The 7674-nt window shown below is 42.2% G+C and overlaps 1 pseudogene; it reads left to right on the top strand.

Annotated features, from left to right (window-relative positions):
- Positions 1 to 329: 329 nt before the first annotated feature.
- LOC114218876 (actin-related protein 2/3 complex subunit 3-like) lies at positions 330 to 7267 on the top strand (annotated as a pseudogene).
- Positions 7268 to 7674: the final 407 nt, after the last annotated feature.

Consider the following 7674-nt stretch of genomic DNA (forward strand, 5'->3'; position numbering starts at 1 on the left):
TTTTCCATTCAGGCTTTGCCTCTCAGACGCCATGCGGCCACACTGGGGTCAGTTCCTGAGTGGTTTTCACTAGTGTAGACGGGAGGGTGAGTGGGTTTCAAAGACCTGCTTCCGCGCTTTGGTGTCCGAGTCTCTAAAGAACTATCGATCCCGTCCTTTAAGTTTCCTTTTCGTTCTTGCCCTTGATTTCATCACCAGGAAAATGGAGATAGCAAAGTGCCACAAATCCTTTGTGTGGCTAAGGTAGCCAGGATACGTTATCTATAAGACGCAGAGGAACAAGCGGAAGTCAGATGCTGCGGGAGTCAGCAGGAAGGGTGTGCGGACAAATGACTGTGTGTGTACATGTGGAGCAGGGGTACCGCTCGGCGCCCCAGGAGCTCCGGGACGGATTTCATTCTTTCTACACACTTTTCAACGAAGCCGGCAACATAAAGAAGCTGTGCGGATCTAGTCTTTCAGAGGCCCCTGCTGGCCTCTCCCTAGCTGGCTTGAAGGTAGCTTGAGGCCTTGTGACTCTGGCTGTGGGAATCCACGCATCAGCACTTCCGGGTTTTTTGTGCCTACACAGAGCTGCGTGAGACTTCATTTCATGGCCCATCGGGCCACTGCTATCTGGGAGCCAAATTCCCTCCCTTCCTGTTCCAGAGAGACTGGCCTGAAAACTTCGCTGATGAGGGGACTCATGGACACATCCCACTCTGTTTTGTGGGCTTTGGCTGCAGGAGGGAAGAGGAAGCATGCATCTCTGATCTTTTACCCCTTGCTTCCTTTTCTGCTATGAACTTGGGAGTTTGGTTTCTCTGGCTGTCTGGCTCAAATTCCATATGAAACTCTGGCAGCGGGTTTTATCCTCTCAGGAGATGCCACTGCATCTTTTCAGAGGTCCAGGGAAACCTCGCCTGGGCTTCTCAGCTAGGTTCATGGCGACACTAGGTCTTAGGTATGACGTGATCTCCTGAGCACGTGATGGCTTTCTGATGCTTTTTTTGGTGCCATTTCTCTTTTCTTTCAGAGCCTGAGAAGCCAATTGGGGCCAACCAAGTTTCAGAACCTCTACTGCTTGGCACCAACATCACCAGGGATGAACTGTTTTTGCCAGATAATCCTCTGTTCCTGACAGCACATCCCTCCCCAGGTAGCTAAGGGGATGATGAGTTTTCACCCCACCTCTGCACACTGTGTAATGAGATAGTCACCTGCACAGCGGCTTATGCACCAGGGCCTACTCACTGCTGCTACTGAAGTATAAGATGAAATCTGTCATCCTCAGGCACATTTCATTTTATACAATTCAGTGATTACATTCAATATAAATGAGTGGACTCAGGGTTCCAGAGAATATGATTTTGCAGCACTGGGAATGAGGTTACCTCTAAAATGGAAACCAGTGAAAATAATGTCCAATGCATATGATTAGCCATTCCATCTAAGAGATGGTGCTCATAGACAGGCTGTCATCTTCATCAGGAGACCAGCATGTGTTTAGGGAGACAAAATTACGGGAAGTAAGTGATGGACAGAAGCTGTGTTTTTTCAATTGTGTTGCAGTTTGTCAGTACTTAGTTGAAGGAGCTTTGAGTCAGGGATGAGAGAAAGCTGTCAGAGAGTAAGATTTATAAGAATTGGTGGGTTCTGTCCAAAGAGAGAATGCTGTGATGCTGGTTGCCTGGCTCCGGAGTATCCTCTAAACACGACTTCCCCTAGAGTAGTGTGGGGTTAATCCAATGGGTTATCACCAGGAGAAAGCCCTAGCTTTGCAAGTAGGCAGCTCCGTAGTTGTAATTTTGTCCTTGCCAAGTTAATCCCCAGGATCCAGTTGTCTAGAAGAGGACCTGATTTAGCTCTTGTACCAGCTGACTCCCCAGTTATGAATAAACTGCTATTGGTTGATGTGTTCTCTTGAGGGCTTGGTTAATGTGAGCTCTTCTCCTGGACACTGGGAATACTGAGTTACTGGCCCAGAGCTTGGACTCGTGTCCTGACCAACGCCTGCCAACCCTCTTCCCGACACCATCCTAACGGTCCTGGTGATGCATACGAGCTTCACAAACACTGAGAATCACTTAGACCGGTAAATGAAGTAATGATGTTTGTTTTAGAATAGGGTTTCTCAACCTTGATACATTCACATTTTGGACCAGATAGTTCTTTGTTTGTGAGGGGCTATTCTGTGTGCTGTAGGATGTTTATCATATCCTTCCCGCCTACCCACTAGATGCCAGTGTTAACCCCCACTGCAATTTTGACAACCAAAAATGTTACCACACATAGCTAAATGTCCCCTGTGGGGGGCAAACTGCCCAAAGTTGAGAATCACTGATTCTAGGAGCTAGCCAGTGGTAAGGGACTTCCTTGAGGAACAGACCACAAAATTGTACTTGGGGGTAGATGAATGCCTCAAGCCCCTTACCTTTATATTGGTAGGTGTATTGATTAGGGTTCTCCAGAGAAACAGAAGCAGTAGGATATATGTATCCTATCACTAGGATATATATATGTGATTATGGAGGCTGAGAAGTCCCAGGATCTGCCATCTGCAAGCTGAGACCCAGGAGTGGTATCGTTCAGTTCGAGTCTGAAGGCCTGAGAATGAGGGGAGCCAATGGTGACAGTCCAAACTGAGGCTGGAGAAGATGAGATGAGATGTCTCAACTTAAGCAGTAAGACAGGAAAAAGGGGGGCAGAATCCTCCTCCCTCCACCTCATCTGGAAACACCCTCACACACACCCAGAAAAAATGTTTAATCTGGGCACCCCATGGCCTGTCAGATTGATTCATAAAATTAATCATCACAGTAGGAGTTGCAGAAAGGTTTTAATGACAGGGCAAATCACCAGTGGGAGTTGTCCAGAGCTACTTGGACTGTTCCATCCCCATTAAGGGAGAGTCAGGGAGAAGGCTTTGGTTTAGAGTTTGACTCTGGGGTTCGTCACTTTTCTAACTTCTGCAGACCATGTCTCATTGGCAGCTGTCCTGAGCAGAATCTCCTCTGCCTAGCCCTGCTCTCTGTCTTGGTGTCCTCACTAAGGTACCCTGTAACCACCCGGAGAACTGCCTGTGTGGCAGGCCGGGCTGGTGAGGACTTGCCCTCATACCCGAGGTCAGATTTATAAAGGAGGCACTAAGTGCCTGCTGGGCTTGTGCTGTTAAAGTATCTTAGTGCTCAGGCTGAAGGGGATTACAGAGGTCAGGTAGAGCACTTTGTTAACTCTACTGGGCATTTTATAAAATGGGAATTTGATTCCAAAGGTCTTGGGTGGTGTCCAAGATCACGTAGATCCAACAAGCTCCCAAGTGATGTCAATGCTGCTGGTCCTCGAACCATACTTTAAGTAGTAGGACTTTAGACCAGAGGTCTGCAAACTATGGCTCATGGACCAAATTGGGTCTACCACCTATGTTGCAAATAAAGTTCTGTTGGAACACAGCCACACTTGTTCATTTACATATTGTCTGTAGTGGCTTTTGTACCACATTGGCCAAGTTGAGTAGTTGAGACAGAGACTCCATGGCCCCTGAAGCCTGAAATAGTTACTCCTTGGCCCATACAGTAAAGATGCACTGACCCCTGCTCGAGGCTGACTTGTGCCATATGGACGAACCATGGAGGATCGTCCTATTGGCTCCTTCGGATGGGCCATCCAGAGGTTGTCTTTCCTTACCTTTGGCCTGTCTTTTTCATCCCTCTTCTTCTTACTTCTAGCTCCTGCAACCCTCTCCATTAGTGCCTGGGGCATGGCGAGACTCGTAGAAAGAATTTCTGTGCCACAGTAAAGCTTCCATCTTGAATGTGGACCTCTCATTGTCCTGACAAAGTGTTTTGCCTGGCACCCACTCAGAGCCAGTCAGCCCTGGTATCCTTTGGTCTTCTAGGTGGCTCACCTTCAGACCTGTTTAGAAACACCCTCAGAGACTTATGCATAAAAACTCATGCCTGAATGCTCTATTTGTTTCTCAGCCAGCCAGCATTTATGAAGAACCTTCTTTCATCAGGTACCATGCTAGATTTTTAGAACAAGGATACATCAGATCCCTTTTCAGTCTAGAAGAAAACCTGTAAACTGATCATCCCAATTACAATATCGTGGGTGCAATATTAGAAGAATTATTTGGATGCTTTGATAGCCAAAGGAAAGGGTCTGAGTGATGTGGAGCTTCGCTGCAGTGGACCTTTCCTTTTTTTTCCCCTCAATCATGAATTGTTATCAAATTTTACACAAACACATTTTTGCATCTAATGGTGTGATATGTTCTTCCTCTTAGGTTCTAAATGTGATAGATTACAGTTATTTACTATCCAATTTTAAAAGTGAAATAACATTTTTTACTTAAAATTAAGCTACATTTATAGTATGATATAAATTGGAATTTTATTGACTTCAATTTTAATATCAGTATAAAATAATTCTACTGCCATTCCTGTTAACTTAAAACCAAAATTTGTCTGCAGAATTCTCTAAATGGAGTAACACTTTCAAAATTCACTGTTGTACCTCATTAGCACCTTATTTTTATTATTATTTTAAAATTGTGCTAAAATACATATAACACAAATTTACCAGCTTAACCATTTTAAACTTACAGTTCAGTGGCATTAAGTGAATTTACACTGTTGTGCAACCATCCATTTCCAGAATACTTTTCATCTTGCAAAACTGAAACTTTGTACCCTGTATCCACTAAACAATAACTTCCAATTCCTCCCTTCCCCAGCCACTGACAACCACCATTCTACTCTGTCTCTATGAATATGACTACTCTAGGTATTTCATATACGTAGAATCATACAGTGTGTCGATTCATTACAGTTCTTTTGTGACTGGCTTATTTCATTTAGCATAATATCCTTAAGGTTCGTCTATGTTGTAGCATGTGTCACAGATTCCTTCCTTTTAAGGCTGTGAGTAATACTCCATTGTGTGTGTGTGTGTGTGTGTGTGTGTGTGTGTGTGTGTGTGTGTATCACATTTTGTTTATCCATTCATCAGTGGATGGATACGTCAATTGCTTCTACCATTAGGCTACTGTGAATAATGCTTCATAATAATTGGTGTACAAATATCTGTTTGAGTCCCTGCTTTCCATTCTTTTGAATAGGTACCCAGATATAGAATTGCTTAATCTTATAGTAATTCTAGTTTTTATTTTTTGAGGAACTGCCACCCTGTTTTCCATAGTGCCTTGACCATTTTACTCTCCCATCAACAATATGAGGGTTTTAATTTCTCTCAATCCTCTCTGAAACTTGTTATTTTCTTTCCCTTTCTTTCTTTTTCTTTCTTTCTTTCTTTCTTTCTTTCTTTCTTTCTTTCTTTCTTTCTTTCTTTCTTTCTTTCTTTCTTTCTTTCTTTTTCTTTCTTTCCCTCTCTCTCCCTCCCTCCCTTCCTTCCCCTTCCTTCCTTCCTTCCCTCCTTCCTTCCTTCCTTCCGTTTCTTTATACTAGCCATCTGAATGGGTGTGAGGAGATATCTCGTTGTGGTTTTGATTTGCAGTTCCTTAGGGATTGGTAATGTTGAACATCTTTTCGTAAGCTTATTGATCATTTGTGTATCATCTTTGGAGAAAGGTCTGTTCAGGTCCATTGCCTATTTTTTTTTAATCAGGTTGTTTGTTTTTTATTGTTGTTGAGTTTCTAGGAGCTCTTTATATAATCTGGATATTAACCCCCAATCAGATATATGATTTGCAAATATTTTCTTCCATTTTGTGGGTTACCTTTTCACTTTGTTGATTGTGTCCTTTGATGAACAGAAGTTTTAAGTTTTGATGTTTAAACAAAAGTTTAACTTTTGTCCAGTTTATTTTAACTTTTGACAGTTTATTTTAACTTTTGTCACCTGTGCTTTTGGTGTCATATCTAAGAAATCATTGTCAAATCCAATGTCATAAAGCTTTTCTCCTGTGTTTTCTTCTAGGAGTTTTATAATTTTAGCTCTTGCATTTAGGTCTTTGACCCATTTCTAGTTAAATTTTAATATGGTATAAGGTAAGGGTTCAACTTCATTCTTTTGCATGTGGATAACTCAGTTTTCTCAACACCATTTATTGAAAAGAGTGTTCTTTCCTCATTGAATGGTCTTGGCACGCTTGTTGAAAATCATTTGACAAGGCATAAGGGTTTATTTCTAAGCTCTCTGGTCTATTCCATTGGTCCATATGCCTGTCTTTATGCCAGTGCCACACTGTTTTGCTTACTGGAGCTTTGTAATAAATTTTGAAATCAGAAAGTGTGAGACTTCCAACTTAGTTCTTTTTCAAGATTCTTTTGGGTATTTGAGATTCCTTGAGATTCTGTATGAACGTTAGTATGGATTTTTCTATTTCTGAAAAAAAAAAGTCATTGGGATTTTGAGATTGCTATAGGACTTTTGAATTCTCTTTTAAAGAAAACATTTGCCAGACTGATAAGGGGAGGAGGGGGCATTTTAGGCAAAAGGAAAAGCATGATAGAATACATGAAAAGATAAAAGAACTTGGTGTGTTTGGGTAACTAAAAGTAAGTTGGTAATGTTGGAGCATTAGGCGTGCCTACATTTCTGTGTGTATGTGTATGGGTATAGACTCAAGTAGGAGATGAATTAGGAGCTAAGGTAGGGGTCAGATATTATGGAAGTGGCTGTGTATTGTGTTAAGAAGTGTAATGGGGATACCTCCTCATCTAGCTTGAAACACGGGCTCCGGCAAGACGCCGCCTTACCACTCTTCTCTCATGGACCCTGACACAAACTCATTGGAAACCTGGCACTGTTGCCTATCAGAAGTCAATTCAAAGGACCTGCCCCTAGAGAGACAAAAGATACAGATATTGTGGATGAAGCCATCTATTACTTTAAGGCCAATGTCTTCTTCAAAAACTATGAGATTAAGAATGAAGCTGATAGAACCTTGATATATATAACTCTCTACATTTCTGAGTGTCTAAAGAAACTCCAAAAGTGCAATTCCAAAAGCCAAGGTGAAAAAGAAATGTATACGCTGGGAATCACTAATTTTCCCATTCCTGGAGAGCCTGGTTTTCCACTTAATGCAATTTATGCCAAACCTGCAAACAAACAGGAAGATGAGATGATGAGGGCCTACTTACAGCAGCTGAGACAAGAGACTGGACTGAGACTTTGTGAGAAAGTTTTTGACCCTCATAATGATAAACCTAGCAAGTGGTGGACTTGCTTTGTGAAGTGACAGTTCATGAACAAGAGTCTTTCAGGACCTGGACAGTGAAAGGAGCCTGGGCAGACACTTTCCACAGCCGTGGGCAGCATTTTACAGCAAGATGTACACAGTTATTTGCCTTTTTTTGATAAAGTTTTATACAGAAGAGAGAGGAGAGTGTATCTTCACTTGGACAACTCTTTATCAAGAATTTGGGTGGGGGAGGGAAGAATGGGTGATTTGAAATTTTCTGAAGTATTAAGCTGGTGCTTAATAAAGAATAAAGAAATTTCTAACAACAACAACAAAAAAAGAAGTGTAATGGGGATTAGTTGAAGGGTTGGGCTGTGGAGTGAAGTAATTAGATTTGTACTTTATAAAGACGACTCTGTGGGTGAGAGTGTGTGCTAGATTGAGCAGGAAGAAGGCGTTAGCAGAAGGATTAGGTGTGGACTGTTGCAAACCTCCAGAAATGAAATGGTAAGACTTGTGCCATAGAGTTAGTGGGGATAATAGGA

This window comes from Eumetopias jubatus, unplaced genomic scaffold, assembly GCF_037043125.1.
Source record: "Eumetopias jubatus isolate StellerSeaLion01/CBP00866 unplaced genomic scaffold, mEumJub1_p1.0 scaffold_9, whole genome shotgun sequence".
In the NCBI taxonomy this organism is placed as follows: Eukaryota; Metazoa; Chordata; class Mammalia; order Carnivora; family Otariidae; genus Eumetopias; species Eumetopias jubatus.